General features: G+C 42.6%; 1 long non-coding RNA gene across 2 annotated transcripts; it reads left to right on the top strand.

Annotated features, from left to right (window-relative positions):
* Positions 1-1,758: 1,758 nt before the first annotated feature.
* On the top strand, positions 1,759-26,833 carry LOC122203526. 2 transcript variants are annotated; one of them, XR_006195223.1, is made up of 5 exons: positions 1,769-1,837; positions 8,012-8,142; positions 15,871-15,935; positions 16,637-16,778; positions 26,560-26,833. It is a non-coding gene; the product is annotated as an uncharacterized LOC122203526 (long non-coding RNA). The 2 variants fall into 2 exon arrangements; XR_006195222.1 differs by lacking the exon at positions 8,012-8,142 and having other exon boundaries at positions 1,759-1,837.
* Positions 26,834-27,087: the final 254 nt, after the last annotated feature.

Raw genomic sequence — 27,087 nt, 5'->3', positions numbered from 1 at the left:
TCTTTTCTCCCCCCAAATACTGTACTTTCCACAAATGCATCCTCTCTTTTCTTTCTACAGTTATTCAAAATCTGCCCCTCTTTTTTTAATTTTTATTTATTTTTGAGAGAGAGAGAGAGAAAGAGCATGCAAGAATGCAGGAGGGGCAGAGAGAGAGGGAGACAGAGAATCCCAGGCAGGCTCCATGCCAGCAGTACAGAGCCTGATTCGGGGCTTGAACTCAGGAACTGTGAGATAGTGATCTGAGCCGAAATCAAGAGCCGGCTGCTTAACTGACTGAGCCACCCAGACACCCCAAAACCTGGCCCTCTTTTAACATCAGGATTCCATCCCTTGGTTTCATGAAGCACCCTCTGCTGATCTGAGCCACATTCTTTGACTTTCTTTCACTTATGCTATTAACCGTTTGTGCAGCTCATTTAGGACTTAATCTTAGGGTATCTTTTGATGTTCAGAATTATTCTTTCAATGTGTCTTGTTTCGCTAAGCCAGACTAGGAACTCCTTGAAGTTAGGACCTGATCAATAGTGTGCACGGCCAGACCAGTCATGCTTTTTCCAGCAGTCAGTGTTGCTCGACCACTGATGGATGGAGCCACTGGCCTATGGTTTATTAGACTTTTCCTTAATGAGGACAGGATGATTCCAGAGCCTGAGGCGAGTGTTGAGTCGCAGGGTAAGTGACCCTCCTGCAGGCGTGTTGGGGATGAGCGTAAGTTCCTGGCAGTGCTTTCTCACTATTTATCCTCTTATCATTTTGCTCTCCAACTCTCTTTAACCATGTTTGTGCTAACTTTTCTAGATTAGAGGAAATCTCCCCTCTTTCTAAAACCTGCAAATGTTAGATTCTTTAAAAAAATTTGTTTTAACATTTATTTATTTTTGAGAGAGAGTGCAAGCAGGGCAGGAGCAGAGAAAGGGGGACAGAGGAGCCAAAGCAGGCTCTGCGCTGTTAGCCATGAGCCTGACGGGGGGCTCGAACTTGTGAGCTGTGAGATCATGACCTGAGCCGAAGTCAGATGCTCCACCAACTGAGCCACCCAGGCTCCCCTGTTATATTCTTATTATACCTGAATATGGTGTTGACTCTTGAATCTCATCAAGCCTCTAACCATTTAACCTTTGGCTTTCCTGACCCACTTCTCGCAATTCCATGTGGGTCTTTATTATTCAGCCTTTACCATTTACCCTTCCTATTCATGGACCATGTGACTTTAACATCAGATTAATAGAAGAGTGCCTCAGTGGCCACTTTGGCACTTTGGTCTCCTCGCATCACTGCTGTTCAATGGGGGCACTGCTGGCATTGAGAGAGCAGATCTGTGGTCCTTGGACTGAAAGAGTTTGAGCATCCTGGCCTTCCATCGCCGAGAACCAGCACTGCCAGGGATTTACAATAAGCAAAAATGTCCCCCCAAATTTCCAAGTGGCTCCTTGTTGAGTCACACTGCTTGAGAGCTGCCTTTAGATCTTTCAGAAACACACATTTTCTCCCTAAATGGGATTGTTTGTGCCTCTGTCAATACACTGTTTCTTTTTTGAAGGCTTGTCATATTTTAAAGTCATTCTTCCTTTTAAAGTTTTTTTTTTTTTAGCCTTGGAATGAGTCATACATTATTTTATTTTGTTTTCTTTTGTTTTACTTATTATCATGGGAAATGTGGAACACACACAAATAGCGTAGTATAAGGAACCCCCATGGATCCATCACCTCGTTTTAACAATTAGGACCTCATAGACATTCCTGTTTTTTTCTATACAGCCACCTACGATTCTCCACCTACTTCCCCCCCGCTGCGATTAGGTAATTTTGAAGCAAATCACAGACATCATTCATGGTATGTAACTATTTGATAAACTTTATGGTATCTTTATTTTTTTTTTTAAGCCAACAAGGATTAAGGTGGAAACATTTGCTTAATTCTCCAGGACCCCACCCTTCTATATCACCTCCACATTCCTTCTGCTTCACCAAACATAAATCTTGTGTTGTAACTATTCCTACTTGCTTGCTTCCTCTATTTCCTGAGACAATGCCAGGACAAGTCAAGACTTTGTCACATGCTCTGTTTTTAGCAGCTGTTTGTATCATACAAGTCTTTTTTTTTTTCTTTATGTTTATTTTTGAGAGAGAGAGAGAGAGAGAGAGACAGACTGCGAGCAGGGGAGGGGCAGGGAGAGAGGGAGACACAGAATCTGAAGCAGGCTCCAGGCTCTGAGCTGTCAGCATAGAGCCCAACGTGGGGCTCAAACCCATGAACTGTGAGATCATGACAAGTCTTACTGCTGTATGTTTTATCTGTGCTAGCGTGGTGATCTGTATTAGCCAACTGACATCCACATGTTCTCTTGGGTAAAGCAAAATGTAGTTTAACACCATCCAAATATCACTTCTATTTCTGCCTCTCTTTGTATTTCCTGGAAAGCTCTCGACCAGGCTGGGAACTCTGAGTCCATGATTTAACCAGCCCTCCTGTTTTTTTCCTTACCTGTCCTGCTAATTTGGAAAATGTGTGTCCTTCTGATGTACTCACATTTCAATTCTCATACAAGCATTTAATGAAAGCAAAAAGGTTGCTTTTCAGTTGTGTTTATAAAATAGTTTAAAATTGAAGAGAATATAAGTCGAGTCCATTAATGGTTGAGTGCTGATATTCAACAGAATATAGGGATGATTGGTTCTTTGTCATGACTGGTTCTTAAATAATTAGGACAATTAGTGTGTGCAGCTTTCTTCCTTTACACCCTTGTGGGATGCATTTGCTGGCTATTTGATTCCTTAGTGGTTAGAATTGATTAACCTTGCTGACTTTGGGGGCAGCTCTTTGAACACAAATTGATGAACCTTAATCTGTAGCAATCTTAAGTGTCAAACCATTAACACTGAAGCCCCTGGACTCTTCAGTTTATGTGGGGAGTCATTATCTTGACCTAGAATGCGACTTTTCAGACAGTCTCTCACTGAATCGTGGCTATCCCCTTGGATTTTTTCCCACAGATGTAGCTCCCCTCCAACTTCTTGCCTCTAGCTGGGTGCTAAAAAGATCTGTGTTAACAGTTTAAAGGATTACTGTATACTGGGACTGCAAGCAGATCGAGCAGAAGGAAGGGGATGTTGGGTTACCTGATTGGCTCAGTTGGTTAAGCATCCGAATCTTGATCTCAGCTCAGTCTTGATCTCAGGGTCGTGAGTTCAAGCCCCCGCAATGGGCACTGGGTGTGAGTCTACTTTTAAAAAAATAAAAGAAGGAAAGGGATGTTAAATGCTCATATCGAACACTCTATAAGAACACTTAGATTATTATATTGAATTTGTGAGTGCACTATTGTTTAGAATAGTCTTGTCAAAATACTTCTCTAAGTTCCACTCCTAAAAAGACATAATTTTGACTGCTTTATCTTCCTTTGTGCTTAACATTAACCCTAGGTCAAAGGGTACAGTGGTATTATTACTATCATTTTTATTGGCATTGGCTAAACACTGAGAGGGATTTAAGTAACTTGCCTAAAATCAAACAGTTCATTAGCAAGGAGTCGGGAGTCTCTGTCTCTGCTAGAATAGACAGTATTTTGCCAACCTTGTCCACTCAGTCTGTCTGCTTTTGCCAAAATCACAGTTTCTCATTATTCAGTCCAGAAAAATGCCATCAGCAAATGAGTAAGCCATCATCATGAGCTACAGTGTGGAAGCACCTGGAGACCAGAAGGTTCCTCATCCTTGCCTATTTTCCCAAGTTGCTGTGACAACTAAAAGTATACATGTATGTGAAAGTTCTTGTAAGCTATGAACTTCTATTCAAATGAAAATACTGATGATGATACTAATGGCATTTGACATCTGGGAAGTATTTTCAGTGAGTCAGTCATTGAGCTGAATTCTTTTTTTTTTTTTAATTTTTTTTAACGTTTATTTACTTTTGAGACAGAGAGAGACAGAGCATGAACGGGGGAGGGTCAGAGAGAGAGAGGGAGACACAGAATCTGAAACAGGCTCCAGGCTCTGAGCTGTCAGCACAGAGCCTGACGCGGGGCTCGAAGTCACGAGCCGTGAGATCAGGACCTGAGCCGAAGTCGGACGCTTAACCGACTGAGCCACCCAGGCACCCCAAGCTGAATTCTTTATGCATCATCTCATTTACTCCTCCTTTAAGTGCTATAAAGTCTACTCAGACCAATCCCACCCCAAATCATTATTGTTTGCTAAAAAAAAAATACAAAAGGGACAAGAAAACCCAATGTACACCCCAAATAAGTCAAATCAAACGCTTCACCATAACTTTCTCTTACATTCATAATTTATCACTCACTTAACAGAGGTTCTAAGAATCTAAATACACATATTATTTAAAAATTTTTTTATTTATTTTGAGAGAGAGAGAGAAAGAATGCAATATGAACAGGGAAGAGGCAGAGAGAGACAGAGAGAATCCCAAGCAGGCTCTGTGCTGTTAACACACTGAGCCTGATGCAGGGCTTGATTTCACAAACTGTGAGATCATGACTTAGGCTAAAATCAAGAGTCCAACACTTAACCGAATGAGCCACTCAGGTGCCAATAAATATGTATATACACTCCTACAGCAATGTATGTATGTATGTATGTATGTATGTATGTATGTATTTATTATTTGAGAGAGAGGGAGTGCAAGCCCCAGAGAGGGGCAGAGAGAGAGAAACAATCTGTTTTTTAAGTTATTTATTTTGAGAGAGAGAGCATGAGCAGGGTAGGGGTGGAGAGAGAGGAAGACAGAGAGGGAGAGAGAATCCCAAGAATCCGACATGGAACTTGATCCCATGACCTTGGGATCATAACTTGGAAATCAAGAGTTGGACACTCAACCAACTGACCCACCCAGGTGCCCCGTGACTTGCAATTTATAAACAAGAGCAAGGCTTATCTTCTTCAAAATTGTCACTTGAATAATTATCCCTGGCTACCCCTTGGGTCCAAGTTCCTCTAGGCGGTGGCCTCTTTTCTCACTCCTACTCTTCAATATAACAGAAAGAGAAGCCTTTGAAAGCAGTTAATGTGAAACCAAAGCTGAGACTGATAATCAGAGCCTGAGAAGAGGAAATGCCAGCTTCTTTTAAGATGATGTTACTTCCTTTTTATAGACTAAAAACCAGTCTTTTCATAGTGGCTTGTCAAGGCATAAGTGGTAATGTGGTTCCTAAATGTCTAACAAAAGGGAAATACCTTAAATTATAGTACAGTCATAAAATGGAATATTATGAGCCAATTAAAATGATTTTTCAATGAGAAAAATTACAGAGGAAATCCTCAAAATAAAATGGTAAATGATAAAATCAGGATACGTAACTGTTTGTGTGGTATGTCCATAGGTTGTTTTACACACACACACACACACACACACACACACACACACAACATGATTCAAATGTTAACAGAGGTTAACTTTGGATTTTGAAGTTATGAAGTTTCAAAAATTTTAGCTATTATACTTTCTCTTATTTTCTAAACATTCTATAATGAATATTTATTATTTTAATAATAAAAAAAGATGGAGGAAAATAATAGAAGGGTTAAATATTGTGGTTTAAATGTGGACAAGAGTTTCTGAAGACTATAGTTTCCAATAGTAAATATGCGGCTTTAATAGTCCTATTTACTTGTGAATAGAAATATTATCTTCCTATGTTGTTTCCCCTTATTCTAGGTGCTTTTTTATCAGATTCCTACTTGCACTACATGGTTCTGATCTTGCCAGCATGTACAGAATTTCCCAGGAGTACTTGCTGAATGTTTTGGGCAAATGGCTTTCAGATGAGTGGGGCTCAGCCCAGCTCAAGGGATCCTGCAGTGCACTAAGACTTTCCTTCTAATTTAAAGGAGATTATTTAAATTTGCCTAAAGCTCTCAATGTGCTACTTGAAAGTTCTGCTAAACATAGAACCAAACCGAGAAAAACCTCTAGCGAATACATTTGGCAAAAATAGGAGTAAGATGCATTTTTACAAGTAGGTATTTGAATGTTAAGTGTGGAAAAGAAAGACATTTATTAATTGGAGATAAACTCCTGAAAATCACTTAAAATGTAAATATGGGACATGATTATAATGCAGAGGTATTATTTTCTCCCTTAGAAGAGGATTTTTATGGGTGCCTGGGTGGCTCAGTCAGTTAAGCATTGGTGATTGTGTTGCTGTTTGCTGTCGGACCCCTTCCCTGCCTCCCCCCTGCTTCTGTTCTGCCTCTATCTGCTATTTCAGGGAACAACATTTCTCAGGTCCTTGCCCTCTGGCCTTGATGTAGCTTCTATTTAGCCATTGGAAGCTCCTGGAAGACTGGAGTGGGGAGAAAGGGAGAAGCCATGATGCTTTCCTCCCTCTCTCTCTTCCTTGGGTGGTGTCTTTGGTTCTAGCTTTTTCTCCTCTTTGGTATCAGCTTCTGCCAGGTGATGCCGAATCCTGGCTTCCATGAACTCTCTGCCCTCTCAGCCTTGGTAGCTTCCAGCTGTTGCTAATCTCTTTTTGGCTTCTCCACTCTTTCATCAATTATATATTGAATTCCTTCTATTAAATTCCCTCCAAAATACTCAAACTGGCTTCTGCTTTTCACACTAGACTCTGGCAATACAACTGGTTGTAATTTAGGATCGTGTTGGGAAAGGCACCCAGTTCAAGGGAACATACATAAGGGAAGCAAAGTAAAGACAATTTCAGAGACCCACTGCACCATCAGATATTTTGTCACAATGGTATCAGGCGAAATGCAGGGGCTGCATGAAGTGGGGTTTCTTTACGCAAAGAGATTTAGAGAGAATTTTAAGCATGTGTTGAAAGAAAAACAAAAGTTGGCTATCTTAACAATCTGGGTTTGATGGCTGATAACTGGTGAATTGTTTATGTATCATAGGGAGAGTCCATTTATTTCTTTAGGAATGAGCTATGGAGCTTCAAACAATACCTGTTCTCTTGAGTAGAAGCCTTCTGAGAACATCCAAATTTAATAAAAACTGAACAAAGCCTCAATACACGACAATGTCTCCCATGGCTGTGCTAAGCATGATTGGGCAACAGAGCGTATTTAATTTTTAAAAAGCCACTTTGAGATAATTACTAGCTGCTTTTTAAATTTTAAAATTCTCAACTCTGTATTTATTAAGTCAGGACCATAATTTGTGAAATCAAAGAATTACCAGTTGCTATAGTTTTGTCACCAATGGGGAATCCTTATGATAGAGGCAAGAATAGAACAGTTACCAACTGAGCCCTATAAAGAAAGAAGGCAAATAAGGTGTGCTCAGTACATAGTAGAGAAAAATCTTTTTTTTTAAAGGCTTATTTATTTATTTTGAGAGAGAGAGAGAGAGAGAGAGAGAGAGCATGAGTGGGGGAGGTGCAGAGAGAGAGAGAGAGAGAGAGAGACAGAGAATCCCAAGCAGGCTTGCATAGTCAGCACAGAGCCCGATGTGGGGCTTGAACCCACGAACCATGAGATCATGACCTGAGCCCAAATCAAGAGTCAGATGCTTAACCGACTAAGCCACGCAGGCGCCCCAGAAAAATCTTACTTGAATGAATGCATGCATGCCTGAAATTATCAGTGAACAGGAACAGGGAATTCATTCTGTCTAGACTTAGTAGTATCTTTTAAGCAAGGTTTTGAAGAATGGTGAGTCATTGTGGAGGCAAGAGGAGGATGAGATTTCAGGAAGATCCAAAAAGTAGAATGAAGAAAGTGAGCAGTGGCCAAGTGAGGCTGGGGTAGGGAGTGTGGTAGGCAAGGCTGGCTTTGTAGGTCAGATAAGCAGTTTTGACTTCCTTTTATGAACAGAAGGGCATGGAATTCTTTTGAGTTGAGGAATGACATGATCACATCTCTGCTTTGCAAGTTCCTTGCATGTACAAGTTCAATATAGATTTGTCAAATTAAGTTTCTGAAAGATGATAATGAAACAGCAGCTAAAAATTCTTCTGAATATAATTCCTCTTCAGGTTAGGAACATTTTCCTGCCAGGTGTGGTTAATACCTATTGTTGGTTTCCTAGCAACCATACATCTTTTTGGTGGAGAAAACAGAAGGGTCAGTTGAACATCTCCATTTAGAATCACTCAAGGGACAGTGTATCTCCAAGGAGACACTTGCCTCATTTGTTCCCTCAACTTCCAGAGAATACAGGTGGGTTGGAAGGGATAACTGAGGTTTGGGGTGGGGTGGGATCATGTTTCTGCAGGAAGGTTGGGGAGTACAGGGTGGGGGAAGGGTGCAGCCTTCTCCACCATGCATCAGAATAAGGTTTGCACAGAAAACTTAAGCACAAAGGAATTTGCAGAGAGAGGCTCAGATGAAATGGGAGGCATGAAGCTGTCAGATGGGCTCCAAGGGTGAGATTTGGGTGAGACAGGATAAAGATAGAAGGAGTGAAGGGCAGAGACATCACCAAGACACTGAGTATCTTTTTGGTAATCCTTAGAACAGTCCTCAAGGAAGTTGTTATGATGTCAAATTGATAGATGAGCAAACAGAGAGCTGTAGAAGGTAAGGGGCTTGACCAACCTAGCCAGACCAGGGTCTTATCATTTCAAGGGCAAGGAGCACAAGCAAAAAACTCATCCACCCACCATGGTCACTTGTGGCCACCTTGGACTAAGTCCACTCTCTGCTGATCTTCCTTGACTTCTCCTTGGCATCTGCTCCTTTCCCACTTCCTCTTAAAAACATTGCATGGTTTCTGTCCCCACTTCCCCCCCTTCACCTCCTAACCCTCCAGCTCCTCCTTGTAGGCATTTTTGACAGGCATCTCTTCCTCTGGCAATGCCTTCCTTCTTCTGAGAGGTGGTATACTGGGAGCTCCGTGCCCAGCCTCTTCTCTTCTCACACTACAAACCCTCTGTGATGATCTGTCTACTGCCCTGATTTCAACCTCCCCTAACACTGGACTGATGATCTGTCAGTGTAGGTCTCTGCTTCAGACAGTTCAGCTGCCTCCAGTCCCATATTCCTTAGTATGCATGTGGCTATTCCACAATCATTTCAAATACCATAGCAGAGCCCATCATTCCTACCCTGAAGTCTCCATCTGATTCAGCATTCTGTTAGGAGTTTCTCATCAGGGGACAATTTGTTTCAGAGACAGGGCCACTGTATCTCTAGGCTTCCTTTCAGATCTCAACGATCCAACTCTGCGATCACAGAACAAACACTACGTCACAACCTGAACTTAATGCCAACACGCCTCCTCCAAAAGGGAAAATAAATCTCAATCTGCAATGTTCTTGACTCTATCAGGTGAGAAGAGGAGGGGATGAGGAAGAGGAGGGAGGGAAAGAGACCCTCATAGAACTGGGTCAGCACCTGCTAGGAATGAAGTCGGTTGTTTAGCACCAGTACCCTCTCCTCACCTCCCCCTAGATATCAATTTGTGATATTCCATTCCTCCCTCCTTCTTTCAGGCTTGCTCTCAGTGTTTATTTCAGGCAGATTTTACCTATATAAAATCGGAAGGGAGGGGATGCATTTATCATGTTCTTACTGCTGACATAGCTGAATATGGAATTTTCAGATCATAGAGAAATGCACAATTCTTCAAATGAAATTGCTTCTTTTGGCCATTATTTATTTAACAAAAATTTATTGAATGTGTCTGCAATGTGCTTGACACTCTGCAAAGTACTCAGTTGAAAAATCTTCCATAGGAAGGTTTGAAAACTGAAATGAATTCCTTGTGTCCAAGGAGGACTAAGAATTGGTGGAGACATCACACATTAACATTCTAACTTTAGGAACATATGTGGGTTGCTGGACATAATATCAAAAATCAATTGCATTACTATATGCCGGTAATAAACATCCTGAAAAATACCATTTATAACAGCAACAAAACCACAACTTATCTAGGAGTTAAACTAACAAATGATGTATAAGACTTAGTGAGAAGGAAAAAAAAATGCCTTGGCATGGAGAAAACTATAAAACTCTATGAAAAAAATATTTTAAGAAATCTAAGCAAATGGAAAACATATATTGTATTTGTGGTTGGGAAGACATAAAATCCTAAAGAGTCAATTCTCTCTAAAGTAATCTGTGAATCCAATAGAATTTAAAATTTTTAAAAGTTATTTGTTTATTTATTTTGAGAGAGAGAGTGCATGCATGTGCAAGTGTGAATGGAGTTGGGGCAGAGAGAATCCCAAGCAGGTTCTGCATTACCAGCATGGAGCCCAGCTTGGGGCTCGAACTCATGAGCCATGAGATCATGACCTGAGCTGAAATCAAGAAGGGGACACTTAACCAACTGAGCCACCCAGGTGCCCCAATCCAATAGAATTTAGATGAAAAATCCCGATTGATATTTTGTGGATCTCTATAAGCTGATTCTAAAATTAATACAGATAAGTAAAGAGCTAGTAGCAACCACAGTAATTTTATTTCATTTTATTTTATTTAGATCTATCTATCTATCTATCTATCTAGAGAGGGAGAGAGAGCATGGGGGAGAGACAGAGAGGAGAGAGAGAAAGAATCCCAAGCAGTCTCCATGCTGTCAACATAGAGCCCAACGTGGACTTTAACTCACAAATGGTGAGATCATGAACTGAGTCAAAATCAAGAGTCAACGCTCAACTGACTGATCCACCCAGGTACCCCAACCATGGTAATTTTAAACACAAAGAAAATGGCAGGAGATATTAGGACTTCTTACAATATTGCAGGAATTATGGAAGTGTGACACTGGTGCAGAAATGGAAAAAGCACACTACAAGAACAGAACAGGGACCCCAAAACAGACTTATGCATAAAGGAGTCTTTATACACAAACGAGATAGAATTACCAATTAGTGGGGGAAAGGTGGACAGTTTAGTAAATGGTGCTGGGAAAATTGGGTCTCCATAGGGAAAAAGAATTAATCACATCACCATCCTACATCATAAGCAAAAAACTTTTGCAGAGATCTTAAACAAGAAGAATAAAACTTTAACGTTTATTTATTTTTGAGAGACAGCATGAGCAGGGGAGGGGTAGAGAGAGGGAGACACAGAATCTGAAGCAGGCTCCAGCCTCCAAGCTGTCAGCATAGAGTCCGACGTGGGGCTCAAACCCACCAACTGTGGGATCATGACCTGAGCCAAGGTCAGAGTTTAACTGACTGAGCCACCCTGGTGCCACAAGAGTAAAACTTTAATAGCCTAAAGAGTATAGGTGAGAATATCTTTATAAGCCTGGGTGAGGGAGTAATTTCTTAAGACTCAAAAACATAAAGCAAAGGAAAAGATTAATATGTTTGTTAAAGGAAATTTTCAGAAAAGGTAAAATCATACAGACATAAAATTAACACATATTAAAGATTTTATTTACAGTGAGCCTGGCTGGCTCAGTCGGTGGAGCGTGTAACTCTTGATCTCCAGGTTGTGAGTTTGAGCCCCATGTTGGGTGGAGAGGTTGTTTGAAAAGAATAAAACCTTAAAAAAAAGATTTTATTCACTTCATTATTAATGAGGGAACCAGGCAGACATTACAACTGGTAAAATGAGAAAGCAGAGAACCACAAATTTATAGGGAATAAAGGCATGTTGAAATAAATTTCCACAGGCAGGCTTGGGGAAGGGGATTAAGGAGTATGGGCAGACTGAGTCAAACTGCCACCAGACAGAATTTTATTTTAATGTCCAGAGACAAGAATTATTTTACATAGCTATCAGTATTTGCAATATAAAATTTGTAAAATAGCTCAAAACAATGAGCAGCTAAAATCCAATAACCTGGAAAAATGAGCTCTAAACAATGCATAATTTTCCCTGGAGAACACCCAGCAATCCTTCATGTTTATTCCAAATGTCCTAAATATTTGACTATATTTAAAAAAAAAAAAAAAACAAAAAACAACCTTTGGTCTATCAAAAGACATTATAAATTAAGTGAAAACATAAGCCAGAGTAAGAGAAACTTTTTGTGATGCGTATAATTAACAAAAGATTCTCCAAAATATATAAAGAATTTCTACAAATCAATAAAAAAACATAAAAATACCAGTAGAAAATGGGCAAATGTTATGAACAGGCAATTCAGGAAAGAGAAACAAAGAGAAACAGAGTGACAAATATGCTCAACCTCACCAGTAGTGAGAAAAATGCAAATTAAACCACAGTGACATAACATTTCACATTTGCTAGATTGGAACAAAATAAAGCAGACTGACAATTACAAATGTTGGGGACCACACAGTGCCATGGGAAAAAAATACCGTGAAAGTGTGAATTGGTACAACCACTAACGCAATGGGGTTATTGCTAGTAAAATTAAAGATGTGTATGTTCTCAAACCAAGTAATTTATTTCCTGGGATTTTCTTCTACATGTGCGCAAGGAAATAGAAACATTTTGGGGCACCTGGGTGGCTCAGTCGGTTAAGCGTCTGACTCTTGATTTCAGCTCTGGTCATGATCTCACAGTTCGAGCCCCACATCAGGCTCTGTGCTGACAACGCAGAGCCTGATTGGGATTCTCTCTCTCTGCCCCTCTCCTACTTGTTCGTACTCTCTCTCTTTTTCTCTCTCTCTCAAAACAAATAAATAAATTAAAAAAAAAACACAAGACTATTTTGACAGCATGGCCTATAATAGCAAAATATTAGAAACCATTGAAGTGGCCATCAATAGAATTTAAAAAATTGTGATATGTCTATACAAAGGAGTGCTATATAGCCATTAAAATGAAAGAATCAGAGCTACATGTGTGAACATGGATAAGTCCCCCAAACAATATTGGGTGGAAGAACATGTTGCAGAACAATGCATATGTATGTTATTGTCCATACCAAAACACATATGGAAATGATAAAAAAAAAAATGTGTGTGTAATATAGTAGTAACTTCTGGGGTAGGATGCGGGTGGAATCCAGGAGGGCTACAAAGGGTCTGTGTTGTGACTGCTTTATTTCTCAGGCTTTAGAAACTGGATATACAGTGTTTGCTGCATTTTCCTCTAAATTGTTATATGTCTTAAGTAGGTGATAGTTTTTTGTCTATGTACCTGGATTATACTTGGTATAAGTAGATTTCAGCCCCAAAGCTAAACCAAAGTCCCCTTTCCCCTTTTCTGTTCATTTCTCTCAGAAATGGACTTCCTGCTCCCCCCAGGCCAAGTTTTGGCTCCTAAGGAACCCAGGGAGTGAACTGTAGGTAGATTCCTTCCCTTTTAGGAACACTGACTCTAGCAAGAGCTGGCACAATCTTTGTCAGGAGCGTCTGTCCTCTAGGAGGTGGACTGGATTTGCCTGCCAGCAGCCAGGTGTGGGAAGTCTAGAAGGAAGAGAAAAAAGCACGTTTCCTTCTTCCCTAAAGGAAAGTCTTTCCTCCTGCCATACCGGGCTTGAAACAAAGCAAGATGTAGTGGGGATCCAGGTGGGGGAGAGAGAGACTTCAGGATAGGAATTCCTGTCCAATTCTGTGAAGGCCAGCTCTAATCTTTCCCCTGAACAATATTAGCCCTGCAGGGCACATGAGAAAACACAGCTCAGGATCCCACAGCAAAATGTGTAAGTCAAGGACCAAACACATCAAGAAGATATAATAACCAGGAATGTATATGTATGTGGAATAGACATTTATCCTGCCAAGCATCCTCACCCACTTCTCATTTTGAAGGATTCTCTACCTCCCCTATAGAAGCTCAAAATACCCTACTGTCATTTTGCCAGTGTCTTGTCTTCCAAGGCAAGTCATGAGACCAAGGCTCTGGCGATGGACAAACATTTGCCTCCCTCCATTTAGGAGCTAGTGACACAAGAGAGCAGAAACTACAGAATTTGTCCAGCAGGCTGGGGTCTCCAGCAAGACTGAGTTCCTGTGGCAGCATTTTGGCTCTGCTGCTCACATTCCAGTTGCTGGGAGCTGCTCAAGGCATTGGGGAACAGCATGTGTAGCTTTGCAGAGATAGCGTGATATCTGCAACTTCCTCATGTGGCTTCTTCCGTGGCTTGCTGTGCAGCTCCTGGCTGGGTAGCACTGAGCCCAGTTGTTTTAGGTCTTCCAATAATTCTGGGAGGTACTTTTTCTGCTTAAATGGGCCAAAGTCAATTTTGTTTGCAGTGTAGAATCCTGACAGATGTACCTAGCAACACAGCCTTTAAATTGATGAAGGAAAAAGGATCAGAATCACATGGGGAAACTGACAAATGCCTTGATCAGAATGGAAGATGTAAAAGTCATTCTTTCAGAAACTGATAGATCCGGGTGACAAAACATCAACAAAGATTCCGAAGGTTTGAACAAGGTGATTTGAAAACGTGATCTAGGGGTACCTGGCTGCCCCAGTTGGTGGAGGATGCGACTCTTGATCTCAGAGTTGTGCGTTCAAGCCCCACGTTGGGTGTAGAGATTACTTAAAAAATATATATTAAAAATAAAACAAGATAAAATAAAATAACATGTGATTTTATACATATGGATATAAATAGAGCCTGATATCTAATAAAAGCAGAATTAAACCAGTCAACCTACATGTAATGAGCACATGCTATGTGACAGGCACTGTTCCAGACACTTGGGATACATCAGTGAATAAAATGAAACCTCTCCTCCAGTATGGTCCCTTGCAGCAACCTCCTCTCAGGAGGCCAAAGTGAGTCCTTCTTCTGCCATGCAGTCATATTCCCCTTGCTCTGGGCTTGGCCTTATCAAAGCATCTTCTCAGCAAAAGCAAGCTTCTTCCTGTAAGGGATTCTTAAACCACTGCTAAGAAACCAAAATTATCTTTATCTTGTTGCACAGAAAATTTACTTTATAATACTTTTATCTAGTGGGGTGATGAAAATAGTCTGGAATTAGATAATGGTGATGGTCACACAACCTTGTGAATATACTAAAGCCCACTGAATTGTACAATTTTAGAGGGTCAATTTTATGGTATGTGAATTATATGTCCATTAAAAAAAAAAGATTTAGCAACTGGCCCAGCACCTATCATTCAATAAGGGCTGAATAAATGATAGATGCTACATATCTATCATCTATACAATTATCATCTCCTTTTAGCATTTATCCTTAAAAACAACAGAGATGCTTGGGATATCGTATAATTTTCTAGAATCTTCTCTCATTCACCACTATCATGCAAGTCTGTAGGGACCCTGGAGCTGATAACATCTGTGGCTTTCATATGTGCCATTCTGATTTGGGTTCAGATGTTATGTATTGGGAAGCAGAGGAAGCCTGCATCTTTTCCACTAAGCCTCTCAGGGGTTGATGGTCATCCCCTAGATTATTTGTGCTGTTTAACGAGAGGCAGGACAGGGTCAGTTTATAGTGTCAACCTCTCCTTATATACATAGCCAAAGATAAGGTTAAAATTTAGAGCTCCTGTAGTTAAAAATGTTATTTGTGACTCTCATACAGAGGTATAAAAATTTGCTATTAGACATTTCATTAGGTGCCTTTACACCTCCCACCCCCCAACATGTTTATATATAGTGTTCATCTTCTAAAAATTAATAAAAAGAAAGCTTTGCAAAAGTTACCAAAACAGGGGCGCCTGGGTGGCTCAGTCGGTTAAACATTCAACTTCAGCTTAGATTGTAATCTCACAGTTTGTGGGTTTGAGCCTTGTATCAGGCTCTCTGCTGTCGACACAGAGCCCACTTTGGATCCTCTGTCCCCCTCTCCCTATCCTTCTCCTGCTCATGTGCATGTGCTCTTTCTGTCTCTCTCTCAAAAATAAATAAACATTTTTTAAAAAGTTGTGAAAACACTAAAAAAAGAACCACACTGATGTATGAAAGACACACAGCATTTGAAATGCACATTAAATTTTTACCTGGAATGGTAATCTGAGATACAAATAGCTTTTTAGCTGATGCGTATTTTTTAAATTATAAGAATTATAAAGTTACTTTCTCTTTCTGCAAGATAGCCAAGAGGGGACAAAAGCTGAATTATAAGCCCACACAATTTATGGTTCTTCAGGTTTGCCACTTGGTGAGTAGCAATAAAATAATTTGATAATAGTGAGAGAAACTCAAGAACCCAGGAGGATATTTGATATGGCACTATAAAAAACAAGCCATCATTATAAATTTAAAGGTATTATATAAAATAGCCAACTGGTACACCCAATCCACAAATCACCTTTGACTACAGACTTCAAGGTCATAAAAAAATGAGGCTGTTTACCCTAAAGTTTGATACAAGATAGTATAAAGAAGACATGTTTTGGGGGTTCTTTTTTTGGTTGATAATATTGCCCTGTGTACCTTCTTAAAGAAGAACAGAGAGAAATTATTTATTTCATTTGGCAACAATACAGTTTCTCTCTTCCAAAGAACTCAAAGTATTTGTACAAGTATTCACTGATAGCCTTGTAGAGATGGAGGAGCAGGGGGGAGGGCGGAGAAGGCGGCAGGGTGGAAAAGTGAGAGAGGATGGAGAATGGGGGAAGATGGAGAAGGGGAGGAGGGTGGAGAAAAGGGAGCAGGATGCAGAAGGGGGGAGAGCGGAGAAGAGGGTAGGGTAGAGAAGGGAGAAAGATGAAAAGGGGAAGGTGAGGAGGGGGAAGGTGGAAGTGGGGAGGATGGAGAAGGGGGATGAGGAGGAAGAGTGAAGGAAAAGAAGGAAGTGCCAGCAGGGGCAGGTGCTAAAAATGGTAAAGTAATTTTCCTGTTTTTCTTAATAATTCCCAGGATGTCTACAACCGTGTCAACTCACTACTAAGTCAGCTGCAAATTACTCGGTTCCCAACCTAATATTTGGTGTACAAATGAGGGCACCGTGCTCTGTAAAGTTGTTCTTGCACAGTTGCGTCTGCCTCAGCAGGGAAAACGTGTAAGTATTTGCACAAACCGGTCTGTTATCTCAGAGAATCCAGGATTGTTTCAAAGTGGCTTCAATTCAGTTTAGTGGGTAATTATTGAGCATCAACTAAGTTCTGGGCCTTTTAGGGATTTGGTGGCGAATGTATTCATGCAGGTCTTCTCAGACTGTGCTCCTAGGGTTAGTAACATTTGCAGCCCCTGGAAATTTTTAAGAAATGCAATTTCCAGCGCCCCACCCCTTGCTACACAAGTCAGGGATTCTGGTCCCGTGTCTGCATTTTAGTAAGTCACGGGGTGACTGACTACAGTTTAAGAACCACTAATGTTGTGGTAATGGGTGACTCTCAATGCAATAAAGCTCAATAATTGTTAGATGAATGGATGGATGACAAAGCAAACAATAACAATAAAATGAAGGGGCTGTTGCGGAGATTGGGGCGGCACAAAATATTAGCATACTCGGAAGAAAGCATCCTCCGTCAGTCTCAGCTTTCCATGCTTGCCGGCTGGGGCCTGTGTTCCCAGCATGGCCGTTGCTTTCTTTTTCTTTGTTCATTTGTTTATTGATGCTTGTTTACTTCCCATTGTGGGAAGAACAAAACAACAAGAAAATAAAGACATGAACATGATCAGACAAAACCAGAGGCATTTGAGAACTGGTGATGTCCTCACAGCAAGGTTGGTTTTGATGGATTCTTTGGGATAAGAGTAAGGAGCGCTTGGTTCGTTATTTATAAAAGGAGCAGAATTCACTGTTGGTTCACTCGGCCCTGATGTGCACAGTCACCTCTCTTCTCCCTCATTCTGGAAGAGGCTGGCAGAGCTAAGCTCAGCTGGCTTAGTGAAGTCGGAACTTGCCTGGGGACACAAAACTTCCTCCACGAAAGGTTTTTTATTTATTTTTTTGTTAAATAAAGGAAACACTTTTGTGTCTTCTAAGCTGCTGCTGGCCTCCAGCCTGGCTCCCTGCAGCTCCTTCTTCCCAGGATCTGACTTAGAGTCACAGGGGCTTTCTTGGCATTCAAAACCCTCACACGTTTTGGAGCGAAGTAAACGCAGTGAGAACCTCTTTCAGTGAATTTCCGGGGAATCTCAACTATGGGAGCCCCGGAAAGTCCTTCTGCCCCTGAGGACACTGGAGCCACCTAACAGATGAGGACACTTGGGTTTCGTAATGTAACTTTTGTCACAGTGGAGCGCACTTTAGAATTTCACTTCCTGTTTTAATTCTGTTTGGAGATGAAATCTGCTGAGATTTCATTTCAAAAGAGCAGTTCGAACTTCGTCCGGAAACTTTCTCTGCAAACTAGAAAAGCGAATGGGAACAAAATTGTAGTCAGCGCCTACGGACAACCAGTTACATACTAATTTGAACAGCCAGTGAATACTGGTAGTGAAGTGCTGATGGTATTCAGCTTTGGGTTCTGGGCACCAGGGCTTTGGGGGTAAGGGGCTGGAGAGCTTTGCACTGGAGGGATTTCGAATGCAATCTCAGACAGCCAAGGTTTTGCAGATGGGACAGCCCGGGAAGGAGAGGGAAAGACTGATAGAGAACAGGGGGCTGAGGTGTGGAGGGAGAGAGGTGTGAGGGCAGCCACAGGATATCAGCAAGGGATAGCAAAGGCTTAAAAGGCTGTGGGGAGGGGCGCCTGGGTGGCTCAGTTACTTGAGCATCCCACTCTTGATTTCGGGCTCAGGTCAGGATTTCACGGTTTGTGAGTTCGAGCCCCACGTTGGGCTCTGTGCTGACACTGAGGAACCTGCTTGGGATTCTCTCTCTTGCTCTCTCTCAAAATAAATAAGCTTAAAATTAAATTAAATTAAACTAAATTAAATTAAATTAAGAGTTGTGGGGAGTTAGGCTGTGAGGCCTTGTGCCAAGTTAAACAAACACGGACTTCATTCCACTGGCCAGAGGGAGGTGTGGACGGTGTTTCCTCAGGGAGGATGGGCTGAGCCTGTCCAGTTTGACAAAGATCGCTCTGTGGGAAAGAAGAAAGCAGCTGGGAGGCTGCTGGGATAGCCCAGGTACAAGTGGCAGGCACGAAGCTTCGTCCAAGTCTGGGGCTCTTCCCCCTGCCCCAGAGCTCCCTGGCCGAGCAGAGTTCGCATTCCCCGCGGAACTGGAGGCACAGCCAGAGACAGAATATGGCATGCCTGAAAGTTCTTCAAGGTATTAAATTTTGTCTTAAAAATTCATGCAGATGTTTGCTGCAGGAAGCTGGGTCGTATTTTTGTCCTGTGACTTAACGTGCCCTATGCGTCCTCCAGGGCCACCCATTCTCCATGTTGGGAAGGGGTCTGCACTGTGTAAGCCTCTCTGTTGACATCCCTTTGCACGCTAATCGAGCAGGGGTGCCAGGCTCATCGTGTGGAGCAGTGAGCCATCTGTACAAAGAGTACCTTTCTGTGTCATGTAGACAATGGCTTCACTTGTCTTGAGCGAAAGGATTTCCTGAATTGGATTTCATTTAATTAATTCTATTGTCCGTCTCTTCTAATACTTTTCCTCCGCTTACTATGATACTCAGTTAATTGGCTTGACAGATCCATAGATAACTAATTGGCAGGCGTAGAGGACACGCTGACTCGCCAATGGGAGGTCTGTAGCCTTAGCTCCGTTGCGGAGTATTTTGTATTCTGTCTGACTGTTCTAAGACTGATCGTAGTAGTTAACGTTAACTGGGCACGTATGGGGTGCCGGACACTACTCTGGGCTACGTTATTTCATTTCTTCCCTACAGCTGGCCCGAGGTAGATGATGCTATTATTCTATTATTCCCATTTATAGATGAGAAGACTGGGATAGAGAGCCAGGATATGACCTGAAGTGGTCGAAATCCAATGTGAGAGTTTTCAGTCTGTTCACTCTGGGAATAAAATGGAAACTTTCGTGCACGACTCGACCAGTAACACTTAAGATCCTCTGCAACCTTGGCATTTCCTGATTATGTGAACTTTTATTTTTAAAATTTTTAAATGTTTACTTGTTTTTGAGAGATAGAGACAGACAGACAGACAGCATGAGCAGAGAAGAGGCAGAGAGACAGGGAGACACAGAATCCGAAGCAGGCTCCAGGCTCTGAGCTGTCAGCACAGAGCCTGACGCGGGGCTTGAACTTGAGAACCATGAGATCATGACCTGAGCAGAAGTCAGACACTTAACCAACTGAGTGAGCCACCCAGGCGCCCCCTGATTTTGTGAACTTTTGAAAGAGCAGATTGATTCCAAGGAGAATGGGCAGACAGACTACAATGAAATCCACTTTTTCTCTAGGCGACCTCCCTGAGACGAAAGGGTACCCAGTAAGACTTTTCTTTTCTTTTCTTTTCTTTTTTTTTAAATTTTTTTAATGTTTACTTTATTTTTGAGAGAGACAGAGACAAAGTGCGAGTGGGGGAGGGGCAGAGAGAGAGGGAGACACAGAATCCAGAGCATAGAGCCCAACGCAGGCCTCAAACCTATGGACTGTGAGATCATGACCTGAGCTGAAGTTGGAGCCTTCGCCAGCTGAGCCACCCTGGTGCCCCAAGACTTTTCCATTGGAATTGTAACTTTCTTGTTTTTATTGGGTGTATAGGTAGAAGTTGCAGAGATTAATATATATATGTTTTAAAGTTTATTTTGAGAGGGAAAGATAGTATGAGTGGTGGGGGGGGGGGGAGAGACAGAGAGAGAGAGAGAGAGAGAGAGACCCAAGCAGGCTCCATGCTCAGTGTGAAGACCAACTCGGGGCTCAATCTCATGACCGTGAGATTGTGACCTAAGCCAGAATCAAGAGTCGGACACTTAACCAACTGAGCCACCCAGGCACACTGAGATTAATATATTTGAAAGAAAACTTGATTTTCTTTTGAGTTATAAAACAAAAATGAAGACACTGTCAGTGCCTTAGTCTTCTGGGGCTGCCATAACAGAACATCACAGACTGTGTGAGATTTATTTTCGTACAGTTCTGGGGGCTGGAAGTCCAGATCAAAGTTCCAGCAGGGTTCGGTTTCTAGTGACAGCTCTCTTCCCTGTTTGCAGATGGCTGCTTTGTCCTCAAGTGGCCTTTCCTCTGAGGGAGGGGGAGGGGAAGGAGAGGAAGCGCTCTCCTTTTATAAAGCCGCCAGTCCTAGTGGATTAGGACTCCATCCTTACGTCCTCATTTAACCTTAATTACCTCCCAAAGGCCTTATTTCGAAATACTGCCACATGGCAGGTTGGGTCTTCAACATATACATCTGGGGGAGAAAATTTAGTCCATAGAAGGCTTTAACATTTGCCTTGGCATTGAGCTCCCCTTACCCTAGGGTGAAAGCCCCAGTGACTATGCCTGGTCCCCCCTTGTGACATAGAGAACTTGGCTCTTCCAGGGTGCACATTTCACTGGCCTCACCCTCCTCCATGTGTCTGCAACACTTAGGGCTGGTGCCCATGGGAAGTTCCATGGCAAACATACTAACAAAACAAGCACTAGCTTGCCGTGTTTTGTTGTTTTGTTAGTATGTTGGCAAAGCTGTCTCTCTTTTGCTGGGTTTAAAAATGCAATAGATGTTTTGTCATAATGAATTGTATCATTGTTTCTCTGGTGCATTTTAGTGGAAATCACTGTTTTATATTATATATGTTGTTCTGGGGGAAATTCCACTTCTTTTGTTATAAACATTACAGAGGGGCACCTGGGTGGTTAGGTCAGTTAAGCGTCCGACTTCGGCTCGGGTCATGATCTCATGGTCTGTGGGTTCGAGCCCCATCAGGCTCTGTGCTGACAGCTCAGAGCCTGGAGCCTGCTTCGGATTCTGTGTCTCCGTCTGTTTCTACGCCTCCCTCACTCGTGCTCTGTCTTTCTCTCTCTCTCTCAAAAATAAATAAAAATATTTTTAAAAAACCTTAACTAAACATTACAGAATAGCAATAATATAATTCATCACATTTCTAGAGCACTTTACAGGTTTCAAATTGATCTTATTTACTTAATTTCCTCATTTGGTCCCTGGGGAATAAGCAAGACAAGTACTATTCCCATTTTACAGATGAGGAAATCAAAACTCAGGGGAATTTGTCCACTCACACAGTGAGCTGGGAAATTCTTTTATCTGCAGGTAGTTTTCTTCCTACAATGTCTCATCACCCACACCACCCTCTGCAAACACATGCCCCAATTTCTCCATGCCGCCTACCGCCTCTTATCTCCTGGGTTGTGGACCCCTTTGACACAAGAAAGCATTCTCTCCTAGACTTAGGTTTTGGATTATGATGACCTCAGGCAGCTCAGGAGCAAAGTTCACAAAGATTCCACGGAGGGCTTGTTTTCAGTGTTCCTTGGTGAGGCTGCCTCCGGGTGTCTTGAGATTCAGGGTCACCCCGCAGCTGAGACACAGCACTGCTGAGCTCACGAAGCCCCCCAGGCTTGTTTTGACTGTACATCGATGTCATCTCTGAGCTATGGCTACTGTGCTTTGGGGATGCAAAGTTTTGAAGATGACTGTAAATACTGCACCCCCATCCCCTCAGAAAAACCCAGTCCAAGGAAAACAGCAAAAACTAACTGAAACTAAGACAACAGCACAAATATTTATGGGGATAGAAACTGAAACACCAGCAAAAACAAAGAATGCATTTCAGATTGGTCTTAATGAAAACAAACATCATGGTATCTAATGGAAATACATATATTTTTTTACCATCAGATCTGATACCTTTGAATGATTGTTACAACTAGCAGGATAAAGTCATAAATGATTTCCTCAAAATAGTAATTAATTTCAGCCATTTGCCTTCACATAGATTGTGTAGTGTTGCCTAATGTCATGGGAAGGGCACAGGAATGGGACTCAGGACAAATGACACAAGTAGTTGTATAACTTTAAGCATGTCACCAAATCCTGCACAAAGCTCAAAGTGACCTTCACTTTCTTCAGCTGAGCAGAGAAGAGGAGGGACTGGGGAGACAGACGGCTATGCAGACACGGTATCATCCAGAGGGGCTGAACTGTGTGATCTCTAACACACTGGCTCAGACTATGGGCTGGAACTGGGGTGCCCAGGTTCAAATCCCAGCTTCATCATCTGAAAGCTGAGTGACCTTGACAAATTCCTTAGCTCTCCATGCCTCCTTTCCCTTACTTGTAAAACCCCAATCTCACTGTGTTATGAGCATTAAATTAGTAAATATATCGAAGTACGTCAAATAATGCCCAGCACGCAGTAAGTACCTGACAAATGTTAAATGTTACTATTACTATTAGATGATCTTACCTTGGAGGAAATATTGTGTGCACTGGAGAGAAAGAATGGAGGCGATTTCTCTAAGGATTGTGGGCTTTGACTAGGGAATAAATAGCAGAAAGGAAAGAAACTAATATTTAAATAATTATGTATTCCTATGCACTAAATAAGAGATGATACACATGAGGACTCAAAAAATATTTTCTCGGGGCGCCTGGGTGGCTCAGTTGGTTAAGCGTCCGACTTCGGCTCAGGTCACGATCTCGCGGCCCTGAGTTCGAGCCCCGCGTCGGGCTCTGTGCTGACTGCTCGGAGCCCGAAGCCTGTTTCAGATTCTGTGTCTCCCTCTCTCTCTGACCCTCCCCCGTTCATGCTCTGTCTCTCTCTGTCTCAAAAATAAATAAACGTTAAAAAAAATTAAAAAAAAATATTTTCTCTAGGAATGAATAATCCTGAGAAGTAAGGTTTTGTTTTTTTTTTTTTAATTTCTATTTTTTAGAAGAGGAGTCTGAAGATCAGAGAGGTTAAGTAACTTGCTTGAACTGGGTGTTGTATGGAAACCAGTTTGACAATAAATTTCATATTTAAACAAAAAAAAAAGTAACTTGCTTGAGATCACACAGCTAGCAGTGCCTGACCTGGGATTGGAGCCCAGGTCTCCACAGTCCTGAATCCTGTCCCTTCCTTTACACCATAATGCTCCCCAGAGGTTAGCCAGGAAAGGGATACTAACACATCCACCAGAATGACAGTTGTCTCCTGTTTGGTGACAGCTGCAGGGCACCAGAGCAGGGCCAGCACCAAGTGCTGCCAGGGTGCCCCTTCATCACCAGCTGCTGCCCTCCCCTCCCCTCCAGCTGCTACTATCATCCAAACCTCCCTGCTCACCCCACTCAGCCCTCTCGGCTAACATGACCAATGCCAGGACTGGATGGGCCTGATATGAGGATGTTTTGCATGCATAATTAGCAGATACATAGCTGACCCTCAGCTGGTATAAGGCAGGTATCGGGTATGTTTGTCTTTGGCTCCCAGCCAAGAAGAACACATGCCTGACTGCCCCTCCCTCTGCACGTCCTGCCCCTCTGCTCCTTAACCTCCCTGCTTAGTGAAGACCAAAAGACCCAGTTGGCTTAGACATTCATGTAAATGGCAATTCTCTTGCTAATCAGTGTGTTAGCTGTCAGGGAGGTGAGAAAAGCGCAGACAGGCCCTCCCTTGGGGAGTTCACATGTAACTGGGGAGAAGGCCATCCTACTGGGATACAGCCACGTGGAGGTGCTCCCAGGGGGGCCAGACTGGTGGGAGGCAGGAGGGAGAGGGGCGTGGCTCAGTCTCCAAGAGAAAGCTCCGCAGAGAAGGCGATTTTTGAGCTGGGGAGGAGTCTGAGGGACTCAAGGAAGGGCAAAATAGAGACAACCACAGATACCAGGCCCAGGGTCAGGAAGGAGCAGGGAACTTCTGGTGGGCAGATAGCATAGGGCGCCTGGGGAGGATGGCAGCTGTGGAAGGGCCTGTGTGCCCCACTCAGGGGCCCAGACAACCCCGAGGGCCCAGGAGCCAGGGAGACTTTAAGGAGGGGAGCTGTGTGGCTGGATTGGCTCTGGAGTTGTGTTCAAGATGCTGCAGTGTAGGTGATAGATTTATGGAAGAGGTGCAGTCAGGAGGCTGTCTCCCCAGGTTGTCTCTAGGGGCCCGGTCTCCTCTGCTGTGGGTGACAGAGGGAGAATTGAAGAGAAGTTATTGAGGCGAGTATGAAAACTCAGGCCAAGAATCATATTCAGGTTTCTAGTGGAGAGATTGCGCTGGTGGTGACCATTTAATGGAGATAGGAAAGGTCACATTAGGACACATGTGAGCTTTGGCTCACAACCCAACAGGGTAATGGGGATGGGGACAAAAGTCTGCTCTCTTCCAAAAAGTACCCATAAGGGAAGTCCCGTCTCAGAGCCTAAGCAGGGAGGGTGCTCAGAGGGAGAGATGGCCGCTGGAATCATTCATCCCTTCATCCCTTCGGCCTTTGAGTGCCTGCTGCAAGCGGTAGGGAGCTAGATGCAAGGCAGGCAGAAGTAGAAGAGCCAGCGCCTGTCCTCCAGAGACTTGCAGAGTCACTGAGAAGGAGGACAGATAAACGGGAAAGCATGTTAGGGTATGATCCATGCAATGGTAAAAATGAGATAGGAAAATGATGGGGTCAGGGAAGACTTCCTGGAGGAGGTGGTATCCAAGTTGAGTCTTGAGAGATTTGTAGAAGTTGACTGAAATATAGAACCTGTACCTTCCAGCAGAGGAAACAGCCTGTGTAAAAGTGTGGGGAGGAAGCAGGGTGGGACCAGAAAGAGATTCAGGGAGCAGGTGGTCCTGGATTTAAAAAATGAAGTTTGGGGAAAAAAAAAAAAAGGGTAACTAGTTGAGGTGTGGATGTGCTCAGTAACTTCACTGTGATAATCCTTTCACAATGGACACACCTATTAAACCACATCACACACAGTTAAAAAAAAATCATGTTATACAACCTAAGTATATACAATTCTTGTCAATCATATTTCAGTAGAGCTGGGGAGAAAATGACCTTTGAGCAATTTCAGAACTAGAAGCTGTTCCACAATAATAAAAAGACTTCATATCAAGTAGCAGCCACCTCGACTCTGGCACTGGCAGGACCACAGGGGATACATGCACAGGACTTGCTGATGACAGAAGTCGGTTCAACTGAGTCAGACCAGGACAAACTGGGGCATCGGCTGCACTTGGTGGAGAACACCTGGTTCCTTGTGTGGAGGGATAGACACACACCCTCTGAGCCCTCTCCACAGTGTTTATAGTCTGTTCACCAATTACACCCCCGCTTGTTGATGGGTGAAGCCTAACACAGCGCTCTCTGTTCATGGCCTGGCTCCATTCCAACCATCTCAGATGGGTGAGAAATGCCCAGGTATGTCATCAAGCTCCCTAAGGACCAGGTGTGTCCTTCCTGACCACAGCAGGTGACATTTACTTACATCCCCCTTCTTTCCTTACTGCCCTACATGTACATTTCATCCGATGAGTTACAAAATATCTGCTTTGCTGTCTGAGCTGGTATCTCCTTTCCCCCGGATGGGAGCATCCGGGCTTATTCATGATCTGCAGCCAATTCCCCCAGTGAATATGGGCCAGGCACCTCACTTGTCTTCATTTCAAAGCCCCTTTCAGCTTTCATTTCAGCTTCATTTCATCTCAAAGTGAGGGGCTGGACTACAGTATTTTTAGGGGCCCATCCACACCCAACTCTTGGCAGAGCTGTTCAGATCGAGGATCCTGCTAAGTATCTGGCTCATCCTCGCAGCCTTCTAAGGGGATAAACAGGTTACTGATAGGCTGTCCAATGTCAGCATTTCTCTAGTGACGTACCATGAAATAGTCTGTTCTCTCTCTCCCTCACTCCATCTCTTTCTCTTCATTTCCTTCCTGGTTCCCCACCCCAGGTTAAGGAGCAGCAGAAAGTCTGCTTAGTCTTAAACTGGGCACAGCTGTGTATTCAAGAACCATTAATGATGCCATTTGGTTTTGACAGGGTTTCTTTTCTCCTCTCTAGGGAAGCCAGGAATTCCCACTTGCTCGTTTGTTCTTACCTTCCTAGACAATCCTACCAAATCATTGCAACTTGGTGCAGAGAAAGAACAGCATGAGCTGGGAATTGGCTACTGTTCTATGCTTGTATGATGAATAGATCAAAGAGAATTATGGAGGAATCCATTAATTTAAGCCAGAAGAAAGCTGAAGAAGTTACAGACTACATTAAGTATAAACTGCAAACTAATTGGCCATCTTGGAAATATCATAGTTTTTCAGATTATTATAAAGTTCCAAAGCCCTACTGTATCTTTTTACACATAAAGAAATTTAAGACTAAAAATAAGATAATTCATTTAAGCTCACAATATTATTTGGTCTTATTTTGGGGAGCTGTCAAGTAAAATGACAAATTAAAAAGGGCTAATCTTCCAAAATAGAGTACAGCGACCTTTTCCTTTTTTTTTTTCTTAAATGCGTTGGGCCAATTTTTTTTTTTAAGTTTATTTATTTTGAGAAAGGGAAGGGGAAAAAGGGGGGGCATGATGAG

The sequence above is a fragment of the Panthera leo genome, chromosome D3 (genome assembly GCF_018350215.1).
Source record: "Panthera leo isolate Ple1 chromosome D3, P.leo_Ple1_pat1.1, whole genome shotgun sequence".
Classification (NCBI taxonomy): Eukaryota; Metazoa; Chordata; class Mammalia; order Carnivora; family Felidae; genus Panthera; species Panthera leo.
Note: the sequence above shows the minus strand (reverse complement) of the source record. Positions and strands in the feature narration are given on the sequence as shown.